This window comes from Embiotoca jacksoni, unplaced genomic scaffold (genome assembly GCF_022577435.1).
Source record: "Embiotoca jacksoni isolate LCO1_2020_lvr unplaced genomic scaffold, fEmbJac1.0.p SCAF_11, whole genome shotgun sequence".
In the NCBI taxonomy this organism is placed as follows: domain Eukaryota; kingdom Metazoa; phylum Chordata; class Actinopteri; family Embiotocidae; genus Embiotoca; species Embiotoca jacksoni.
The window spans coordinates 14,774,496-14,786,817 of record NW_027185241.1 but is presented as its reverse complement, the minus strand read 5'-3'; positions in this window follow the sequence as shown (position 1 = coordinate 14,786,817).

Here is a 12,322-nt window from a genome sequence, read left to right as displayed (position 1 = left end):
CACACACACGCACGCGCTCACTGCCAGCTGGTTATGTTCCAAAACCACTCTTAGCCTCCTTAAATCACCAAGGTAAAGTGTTAGTAGAGGCAGAACAAAATGAAATGAAAATAAACATGGCAGAGCAACGTTTACAGCCCAGAACCCGGTATCACTCCCCTTGGTGGAAAACACACCATAAATTACTGCAGATCATTTTGTGGAATTTTGGAAAAAATTGCTGCGCGCTCCAACAAAAAATTGGGCAGCTGATTTATACGAGCATTAATTGTGCGTGCATGTGCGCTGTGCGTTTGGGTGATTTGTGCATGTGCCTGCTGGGTGTCCTTTTGTGCATCCATTTGTTTATGTTGAAGGTTTGTCTTGGATGTGTGTGCGTGTGTGTGTGTGTGTGTGTGTGTGTGTGTGTGTGTGTGTGTGTGTGTGTGTGTGTGTGTGTGTGTGTGTGTGTGTGTGTGTGTGTGCCTGTGTGTGTTTTGACCATATGATCCTGTACATTTCTTGCTCTGTAGGCTGCTGGACAGCTTCCACCACTCATAATAATAACAATATGTTCCATATGAATCCCACTCCTCACGACTGTCAGCGTTTGGCTACAAACTCAAACCCGGCTATACAGATTTGTAAAGTGTATTTCCTTTGACTGGTACTGGTCTGGAGCCAATAAAACAAAGGACAGGAGAAAGTCATCATTGTCAGGGCAATTCACTGTTTATTTTAGCGTCACTGAGCAAAGCGTTCTGCTGGGAGATGATAAAAGGTAGCACAGCGACTGAGCTCTCACACAAGCTACCGTTTGGTGCAGTGAGAAGACTGGCGATATATTCAGTGTCTCAGCAAAGAGAGTTATAAAATACTTTAAAATGCACACATCAGGAGAATCAGTTATGACTGAGGCTTTGTTCAGACTGCAAGAAAACAGTTTTTTTGCTCAAATCAGATCTTCAGGACAGACTGTCCTCACTGTTATTTACAAGTGAGCAGATTGGCTTTGGTGTGTCCAGACATCACCAACCTATCTGCATGGCTTGCTAAGTGCCACCAGACAATTCATTTTGACTTCTGTCCACAGACTGTTGTTTTCGTTGTCCCTCACTGCACCAAAATCGCTCTTCTAGTGGTAGCACAGATTCTGCTCCCTCTGTCTCTGAAAATGATGTTGTCATTGTGAGTTACGCAAGAAATCCGGTTTGAGCCACCAAAGCAGAAATCCATTTGGAATCACGTTTCAAATATTCATCTGAATGTGACAAAACACAAGGATTTCGGCCGGCAGTCTGAACAAGGTGCACGTGACAGCTCACTGTGATGTCACTCATCGGTTTTGTAGCTGTGGCATAAGAGTGAATATACGAATCACTGTATCCTCTGATTTATATTCCGCTTCAACCGGTCCTTTTTCGCTGCTGCACCGATGAATTCAAATAGCAGGTGCACTTAGAGACACCCACAAGGTCTGTGTGCCAAAGACATACTGCTGTGGGCTTGTCTTTACACTTGCACAATTAAATTATGGCCCCGGTAGGCTCTGTAAACTTGGAGGGAGCTACAGAGTTAGTGATAACTCTCTGCATGTTGTTACAGTAATGCAAAGAATTGATTCGTGCATTTTTAATGGTTGCATGTTAGCATGAGTGTGACAGCTGCATCTGTTGTTTCCTGACAACAGAAGGTCTGCAGCGGACTGTTTTTGACAATGTAATGCAGTAGCATAAGGGCCTCAGCCAAGAAAATTCTTCAATCTGAATATGATGAGAAAATTGGAAAGGCCCTTTGGTAGAAATTACAGCTGCGAGCCTACGCTGAATAATCTCAGCTTTGCACATCTGGACACTGCAATTTTTGCTCAATCTTTTCTGACTAAATTGCTCCGTCTTCATGTGACTGAGTGGGAAAAAAGGTCGAGGTAAAATTGTCAAGGCCTTGTCTGAATTCTCAGTTGAGCTGAGGTCTGGGCTCTGTCTCGCCTCTGGCTGTGTGTTTGAGGTCAGTGCCTTGTTGCAAGATGAAATCTCTGCAACAGGTCGTTTTCCTGATGCGCCACTACAATCCTGCATTCATTTTGATTTGCAAGCCTCTCATTATTTAATGATACATGAGCCGGTGTTCCCACCACTGTACTTCACATGAAAAGAATACTTTTGAGCCAGCATTTGGAGTCAGGCTTACGTTCTGCATATGCAAGTCTGAGCACAGAGGCCAAAACGTTTATCTTCTGTCATAACATGCACAAACATCATTTTTCATGATTTTCTGACAAAAAGACAAATGCCACCATGGTCGTAGTAATGCCATGTTTTCATTGCCATTTACCTTTTGTGAAAACTTCATAATCCCAAATAAAAACAATATAACCCTGAAAAAGTATTTTTGCAAAGCCTACCCGCAAACAAAGTGTATAAACCATCCATACTGAGTGTAACCCCCCAAGGAGCTGCTCCATATTGTATAACTTAAACACTTGAGGCCTGTGTCCCAGTTTCTCCCAGAGTTTATTTGTGCAAAAAGCTTGTGGCCTGGGCATGAAATACGAATGTGCCATTTTTCAGTATAGAACTGAACTGTCATGGGCATCTCGGCTGATAGTTTATAATATGAACAGGATTATACGTTGGCAGCGGCTCAAATGGAAAAAGGGGCATCAGTCACATTTGTGTGGTTGGAAATTTAACACGCAGGACGCTGCACATTATGAGTGACTCAGGAATTTTGAGTGCTCCTTACTTGCCTGTAATGGTCATTTTACAACTATAGCTTAGATGTTTACCAGGTATCTCGGTCTATGAATGGCTTGGGGACTTGTGGAGACATCATATTTCTCGATTGTTTACCTGGCCTCCAGCCTTTTGCTCTTTGACCGGTCCAGATCCCTACATGCTTCTGCATAAGATTAATTTGTCACAAACTAAAGGGATTTATTTGGTCAAGACATTGCTCCAGTGGAAAAGAAAGTTTCAGGTTTGTATAGTATCTGATTTCAGGTTGGTGATTTAAAGGAAAATTGGTTGGAATGTGCTACAGATGTGAGTGGTGTGGCTGTAAAGGTACTCCAGACGTATCACTATATCACCAAATGTTCTGAGAAACATCTACGAATGCAACTTTACTGTATGTGACAAGGTTAAATTCAGGTTGTGATTGTCCAAAATACCAACAGAATATCTGATTTCCTAGTAAAATAGCCTGTATCTCTGTTTTTTCAGACCATATCACAATATACGCTGTAGTATGGTACTTCCTGTTTGCATAGATATCTTTTTCCTCTGATGAGATTGTACAAAATTTGGGAAGATATGCTGGAAGGCTCTCACAGGATTATGTCAACATGATAAATAAAGACAATACTAAGCAACCTACCTGTTTGCCGAGCTCTACCAAATGACAAAAAAGACACAGGCACAAGAAAAGAAACTGAATTACGAGAAATTCCTAGTTTTAAACAGCCCAAGGTTGACATATATGTTTGTGTAGCCCACCAAAGGAGACGATGCAGAATGATTTTGCACAAGTTAAGGACACAAGACATCAGGGATTAGGAAATCTAAGACTATTACGAGGAATTTATAATTCAGGAAAATGTCAGCGGCTGCCAAAGATTTGACCCTGTGTTCTTGTACATTACTCAGCAGCATGTTTTCTTTGCAAAGCGCACTTTACTGTGAGAAAGTGTAATAGATGATGCATGCTATATGTGAGGAGGGAAGTACAGCAAACTAGTAGCAGCGAGCTGTAACGGCAGGAAACGCCATGTGGAATTTGGGTGCCATCGATTTGTCGCCACTTCCATGAGCAGTTTACCCGGTAAATTGCAGCAGGGTTTTGTTGTCAGGGCCGAGGTCAGAGCACACAGGGCTTCCCCACTGAGCAGCAAATCTGGCTGGAAAAAAAAAAAGGGCAACCTTCACAGGCTCATGTCATAGTTAACGAAATACAATCTGACAGCAAAGCAACGGGAGCAGAAGTTATCTGCTTCTACAGTGTAATTGTTTTTACATAGTTGCAAACTGCCTTTTTTCACTTCACTTCATCCTGACATGTTTCCGAATGGGAGGATTTAGGATTTCTTTTCTGTAAGAATTTAAAACAACTTGTGCTGCACCAATCCCATCCATGTTTGTCTGTGCCTTTTGCCAATGTTTTTCATGGATGTCACCTGGTAACTGTGAGGAAAGATTATGTTTTCATTGGTAAACCTTTTTGCAAAACTCTCAATGGCCAAATAACTCTCTAGCCAGCGGTCACAGCCATCACTTTATTTGTATAGATAGAAATATATAACATGGACCACTTACCACAGCATTTAAACTAATGTGCCATGACCCACCCTCCCCCTTTAAATACATAATGTATACATCAAAGTACAATATACAGTGTCAGACCTGATGGCGGTGGTTCAAAGGTCTGGAACCAGGCACGTTGATTTGGACCTTTGTTGATTTGGACCCTCGGCTTTAAATGCATCTATTTAATAACACCTCACAGCTTGAACTTGAGACTAGAGTGTCCTTGAAACACCAAATATTAAGATTTGTTTTGGTATTTTGAAGTATTTAAATGTCTCATGGTTCGAATATTTTTCTAAATCTGGCAATAAAAATATAAGTCTCATTATGTAATGCAGCTGGAACTGATTTGATGGCTGTAATCACAATCTCCTACATTTCTGCTTGACTTGAGTTTCCTCACCAAAATAAGGGACTGTACAAAATTTTAGGGTGGTGAACCTTTTGTTTCACACCCAGGGTTTCTTTTTTTTCTCCAAACCATTTTCTTAAAAAGTGCTGTGCTCTCTCCGCAATACGTGCAAATAATATAACCTAATTTAAACCTCGGTATCTTGATGGAACTTCTAATGTGTGCAACCACATGTGTACACATTAGTAAAACCTGGAGAGACAAAACTGCTGTCCTCTGCATGTTTAAAAAGAAGGCTGAAATAGAATATATACTTTTTAAGATTAAAACAAAAGATCCTCTTCTTCCCTCCGTAGAAAATCATTTAGGAGTTTACATGATCAACTTAATGATTACTTTTCTGTATGTGTGCCACTGTTTATAATCTAACTAATGTGGCTACCGTATATTTCAGCAGTACACAAACCTCAAACAGAAGAGATGAGTTTGGATAGAAGTTTGCAGCATAGTAAGACATAAAACTTTCATATGTCTTACAAGGTTTTTCTGTTTGTCTAGCCCATGGGACCTTATCATGTAGTCACAAACAGGTGCATCAAAAATGAAGCTGCTGCTTAGGATTATAGTCTTCAGAACTCTTTTTCTCAGAAGGCCTACTGACTCAGAGGAAGTACTGACTCATGCACACACTCAAATGACCAATCAGACAAGACAGGAGGAGAAACGAGGAGGGAGTGCTTCCTGTAAAGACAGAGAAGACATATCATCCTGTTCTAATTCATTATATGAACATGACGAATAAAGAGAGTGACAACCAAGGTTGCTGTTGAACAGTGTTTTTCTTCAGTTTCTGGCTCGAGATGGGTGCCATGGTTGCAAACTTGTGTTGTTATTATATCGGCGTGATTATGTTTGGAAATATGAGAATACAGTAAAAACATCTAGAAGACAGAGAGCAGAGATTAGCTTCTGTTTACACTTTGCAGTGACCCCTGCAGTCAGATAGTGCAAACAGCTGGCAGATGTGCAGCGATGGGATTACAGGCCCCAATAAGTTATGGAATGTGCTGCTGCCACTTGTCTCTGTATGGACCATAAACCTACCTTCGCCTCTACGGACAATGAGACGCCTTGTGAAAGAGGAAGGATGTTCGGGGAGAACGAGACGAGCCTGCCAACAGAAATAAAGATGGAGGAGTTGGAGCACTCTGTAAAAATGTGGAGGCTTTCAAATGAAAGAAAGAACAAGATCTCTGCTCCTTTGTGAGCCATCAGTCAGTTCACAAGTCTCCCTCTTTCTGCAAGAAGAACAAATGGTGACGTTTTGATCAGCATACATTAGATGCTGTACGTTACAGAATATTTAATTTCTTCCCCATGACAGATATGTTAAACAGTTGATTATAAATGGAGACATTCAATGTATGTTATAATATTTCAAATCCACATTTAATCCGGCCTCAGACGATCACATAAGGGAGTAAAGTATGTATTCTTGGCTTCCTACATTAACTTTGTTGCGTAACTTTGTTTCGCCCTAAAAAATATACATCACTTCACTATTTATGTATAATTCAAAAAGATTTGACTGACTGAAGTTGTTTCGCAATGTAGAACATTAAATTTAACTCGGCGCAAGTAGACAGAGTCAAGAGGAAAGTCTCAGTGTTCTGGTATTCATTTATAGTATTGATACAGCTCAAAGATTGCTTAGAAATCTGTTAAAATCATCGTGGTTTTGATAATCTTCTAACTGATTCAATTAGTTAAATGTGAAGCAAAAGTTCAGCATTTTGAGAAAAACCTTCTTTCACCATGTTCAACACCACTCTCGTGTCTGTTGAGAGTTTGGAGACTGAGCTGGAAGGCAATCAGCCTAGCTTAGCATAAAGAGGGGGAACAGGGGGAAGCACCTAGCCGAGCTCGAGCCAAAGGCAAAAACACGCGAGCATTTTCAAAACTCTAGCTTTACGTATTGTGTCTTGTTTGCTCAATCTGTTCACACGTTTGAAATCCACATGTTCGGCACTTTGCCCAGCTGATTGTGGCGACAAGTATATTACGGCACATCGTACAGAAATCGAAAAATATTTGTACATTTCTGGATCTGAGATTTTTTAAATGGGATATGTTGATTTCTTAGAGATGTGAGAAGGAGTATTTTTCAACTTTTGTCAGAGCTAGAATAGTTGTTTAGAAAGTCGACTGTTCATTTAACAGCGAGCACAGTAAACTGAAGGGGATGGCTATATGCCTAGAACAATATTTCTTGAACACCAGGTCAGCAGTAGCCAGCCTGTGAGCATTGACATCTACAGCGGTACGGAATTATGGATACAAATATCTTTCCTCACCCAAATACCCACACACATGACATGTATCATTTCAACTAAAATAAATAATGACATATAAATAGGGCTGTGAATTAAAACCACAAGTGGACAAAGTGGGAAGGTGGTATATTTACCCTTCACGATCACTGAGCGACATCTAAGATAGAACTGGTGAGTCAAGCTGAGGATTGAGATGACTCATTCCATAGATGTGCCATTGGTTGGCATAGTTTAGCCAACTTTTCAAAAACAAATCTTAAAGCATTTTGCTTCACAAACTTCAGGAGTATCACTGCTGTTTTATGAAGGAATTTTGCAGGATTATCACTGAGGTTTCCCAACACAGGAGGCTTACAGTTTAAGACAACAACAAGCTGAAAATGGAAAAAGAAGTGGTAGGAAAATTTGCAGTGGAATCTGTAAGGGAACAAAACGGCTCTGGTAAGGGAATTTAAATGTACTGTTTAGTGGCATCTGCAGCTGACTGGTCATCAGTGAGCAATGCATGACGAGCTTTTTTATCGACACAAAATGCGACTATTTCTGGAACAAAAATGGCACACGTGAGCAGGCACACGCGAGAGTTAGGTCAGCTATGATTTCAGGGAAACTGCTGATCCTTAAGAAAGCCTGCGCTTGTTTTGTTTTAGAGCGCAATTTGTCGTGGCTTTTGTGTCTTGGCAACAGCATACAACCACATGCAACACAATACCGCATGACATGCTGTATATCAGGAAAGATGTCACCTTTTGATCTGAGTTGTTGTGTAATCTGTCTGGTCCTGACAAAACTTTCATCTCGTACCATTGTAATGAACATAGCAATAGTGTTTTCTTTTAAATATGATCTGATATAAAAAGGCTGTTTTTCTTTGTATAGTAGTACTTTCGTGTCTCTTGTGTCTTTTGCCGTTTAACCCTTCTCCACGCTATCAGCATCATATGAAGAATTAGTGCAACAGGGTTTTTGTTTGACATCATGACTGCGGATCTGACCAATGGGACCAAAATCTACATCAGGCTGCTCCCAGTTATGCTTTTCTATTATGTCTTTGTCGGGTCAGGTTATACATTAGGGGACTGCTTGCCACATTCGTAGGTAAATAGATCTAGTGTACAGTGTAGTGTTATGTTGTGACTTCATGTGGACAGGTAAAATGCTTATGCTAACTGAATTACCATTGCTGCTGCAGTGCATTGCATCTGTTTGAAATAAAACTGGTTACCACAATAAGGAAAATCCTTTTTGAAAATCCTGATTGAATGTGACGATTGTTCCACTCATGATTTCCCCTCAAGGTACGTGACTGTAGCACCGAGGTAATGTAACTTCTACTTTCGATTTTTCCTCCTGAGATTTTCCAACCTTATTTTCTTTTATGAAAGTCCATAGTTATTTTTTTTAGTTATCACCAATTACGTTCCTACCAGTCAATCCACAAATCTGCCTGCTACATTTACCAGCGACGTCTAATAGCTTAAACTAACTGCAACAAACTATCCATTTCTCCCCTTTGAGGTTGGTTTCAATCTTGAAATATGAAGTTGGACCATATTTAGTGATGGAAACCACCAGAAGTGCTAAAAATACCTCTGCCAGTCTGGTAGCCACGAGGCTCCATCACACACTCATTACCACACGACCTGAGGTTGGGAGGAGAGGAGAGAGGAGGGGATGTGGTCAGGAGAGAGAGGCATATAGCGTGTGTGTGTGTGTGTGTGTGTGTGTGTGTGTGTGTGTGTGTGTGTGTGTGTGTGTGTGTGTGTGTGTGTGTGTGTGTGTGTGTGTGTGTGCCAGACGGGTTAGCAGCAGAAAGAAAGGGAAAAAGTAAGGGATGTGGTAAAAAGAGGAAAAGAGAAGTGGAGAGTGAAAGAAAGGAAAAGGAGGGAGGGTGTGTGTGTGTGTGTGTGTGTGTGTGTGTGTGTGTGTGTGTGTGTGTGTGTGTGTGTGTGTGTGTATGTGGGTGGGTGTGTTTGTGGGTGTGTTTGTGGGTGTGTGTATGTGTGTGTGTGTTTGTGTGTTTGTGGGTGTGTTTGTGGGTGTGTGTATGTGTGTGTGTGTGTGTGTGTGTGTGTGTGTGTGTGTGTGTGTGTGTGTGTGTGTGTGTGTGTGTGTGTGTGTGTGTGTGTGTGTGTGTGTGTGTGTGTGTGTGTGTGTGTGTGTGTGTGTGTGTGTGTGTGTGTGTGTGTATATCTGTCTGCGTCTGCACAGACTCAAGAATGGTTGTGGTCAGATACATTAGTATTATATGATATTTCCTATGGTCTCTTGGCATTTTTGAATGACGGCACATATTGCGCCTGCTGGACTATTACTGAAATCTTACATCACATCATTTCTGAAGAATTTGCAGTTTGTTTTCTGGACACTTTTCTCCTTTCTTCTATGATCCCCCTCTCTCATCTCCTGTCTCTCCCTCTCTCTCCATCCTCCACACTTCCAGCCTCCTTCCTCTTTTCCTCTCGTCTCTGATTTATTCCCCTGTTTCTCTCCATCCGTCCGTCTGTCTATCTGGTGTTCTCTGTTCCAGCTGCTGTGTCCCTGCAGGATCATCAATCCTTCTCCTCAACCCATACCTGGCCCTCATTCAGCGCGCACATGCACAGCACACACATACACCGACACACCAGGCAGACGCACAGTACAAACACACGTGTGTACGAATACAAAAGGTGGTGCACGTATGCAGACACATGTAGTGCACACACACACACACACACACACACACACACACACACACACACACACACGTATCAGAGGCCAGAGGGGCAACACGATCCCTCAGTCAACCTTGGAGTGAATCACACAGATGGAACTTCCAGGTTTGGGTCAGAATCTGAAATCAAGACTAACAAGGTGATCTGTGGCTCAGCGGGCCACGTCTGTGTGCTGGCAACATCGTGGGTTCGAGCTCGGCTCACAACCAGTTACCTCTCTGAATGATGGCCTGTAGATATGTGGAGAGCATAATTCAGATTTTGAAAGGGGACTTTATAAGTTCACCCAGGCTTATTGTAAGGAAGAAACTATTTAGTCTGTTTTCAGAACTTCATTTGTCATCGTACTGGGGGTTTGGAGCGTATGCGTGCATGGTGATTCTATAAACACGTGCACTGTAGTGAGAAAGCATCAAAAAGCTCATGTTTCATCATTTTTGATGAAAATAATTCACTTTTTCTTCTTGCGTAACTGTCAGAGATATAGAGCGTGTACGAGGGCCTTAGGTTTCCAAGGGTCCTCTAATTACTGTTATGTCATCTCAACCACACAAAAGACCAAACACCAAACAATATTTTGTAGTTCATATTTAGTTACACTTGACATTTTACCCGTGTTTGCCGATATTCACATTCTGTATTTAGGTTTGTTATTGCTGGTGGTTCAGTGGTAGAAATCTACATGTGTTGGAGGCTTTTCCTCCTGCCTGGAACAACAGCCTCCTCCATCACACCAAACGCCAATTGACTGGTGTGTTTGATGGTGGAGGGAAGGTGTGTGTCTAAATATGATGGAGATGAGGCCCCATGACAAATATGATACGCCCATGTATAAGGGGAATCTGTTCAGCATAGATCAGCTGCAGCAGCTGCTGTGAGGAAGCATCACTCAGTACATGAATGCAAAACCCTTTGCTGCCCCTGTGCAAAATTATGGTTACACAGATAGAAAGAAATACAGGAGGAGGAGGAGGAGGAGGAGGAGAAGGAGGAGAAGGAGGAGGAGGAGCAGGAGGAGGAGGAGGGTGGGAGGAAGATCTTTTCTCCATCCCCATTTGTTTGAGGTAACATCAAGCTGGTTGCAACTGATTATGATATTACTGGAAAAGACCAACCAGCTTTAATTTAATTCTAAGTGTACCGCAGTTACAACCACTTGGATATTCATTCCTATAGAATAAGTTTTTTCTTCGAGGCCATATTACTGCCTAAGACTTAGACCTCCAGCTTTTAATTTTTCTCTCTTGTGCGGACCCTTTTCCTCTGGATTTGTGTGTGAATTATTGCACTTGGACATTTAAGCAGACAATTAAAGGAGTTGTCTGGATAAACATTATCGCATGTTTTGGTCCATATATATGTCAGAAGCATGCAGGGCTGCCCAAGACAAACACATGACATCAGCATACAGCGAGACACACGCACAGACATACAGAAACCAGTGTTGAGAGAAGCTGAGAGATGAAGTGTGAGATAGGCGGGCAGAGAGAGAGACAGAGAGGCAGGAACAATAAATAGGCAAAATTAGGTGAAAGAGAAGAAGAGGATGTGGAAAATGGGGAAAGAAACGGTAGAAAGAAATCGTTTTTTGGAAATAGAGGGAAGGTACAGTATATGGATATGTTTCATGGGTGGCCGGCCGCCAGATGATGTGTTAAATACGCTTCACAGTGCTTTATTTTCGAACTGGCAGATGTGATAGTGATGAGGAAGAGGGAGCGATGAAGAGTGAAACAAAGGGGAGCGGTGCAGGACTGTCTGTCGATGTGAGAGGAGACAAGAGAGGAGTGTACGATGAGCAAAGTGAAGGTGTTAATATATCGGATGGGAGGTTCCAATACTGAAAGAGGAGAAGAGACAAATAGCTAAAAATGCAGAGGGAGGAAAAAGGGAAATGAAAAACACAGTAGAGGAGAGAAAAGAGGAGAAGACAGCAGTTGTATATATAGCTGGGTATTCTGGGGAAGAGCTTGACTGAGCAGCTGTTCAAACATCAGAGGAGTTCATGGTTTATTGTGTGCGTGCTTCATTATTAATAGCATATAATCCGCTGAGCACATCAAGAAATGTAAACAAATGAGATAAATGGTTAAATTTTCAGGTTCAGATCTGAAAATGAAACCTTTATAGATCAGCAGCTGCAATCAATTCTTCACAGAAAAATTAAATGTATCATTATGTGCAGCTCATTGAGAGACTGTAGTTTAAATCCAAATACAATATGGTCCAATAAACAGAGGGGAAAAAATGTGATTGTGTTAAAGACTGTGGTCTCGGTAGTTATTATTATCATAATGTACAGTTCGTGCTCAGACGGAAGCCGCCTATATTTTGGTCTGTAACATGTAATTTGATTTTATACCAAGTCTATGTATTTTTTACTGTTTTAGGCTAAAATATTTCTCTCAGAGGCAGGAAAGTTCTTTCTCTTAGATGCATCTTTAAAACTTGCTGTAGTGGTTTGTTTTATGGGGAAAATACAAGAATACATTTGACTATGATTCCAATCCTGCAGTGAGAGTTGCTTTTCAATTGGGAAAGTCTTTACTATTTTAGGATCATAGAAAAAACAAGTATTATAGGTGAGTAATTAATTATGAAAAGCAAGACACGTGACATACTGAACCTGACAAATAA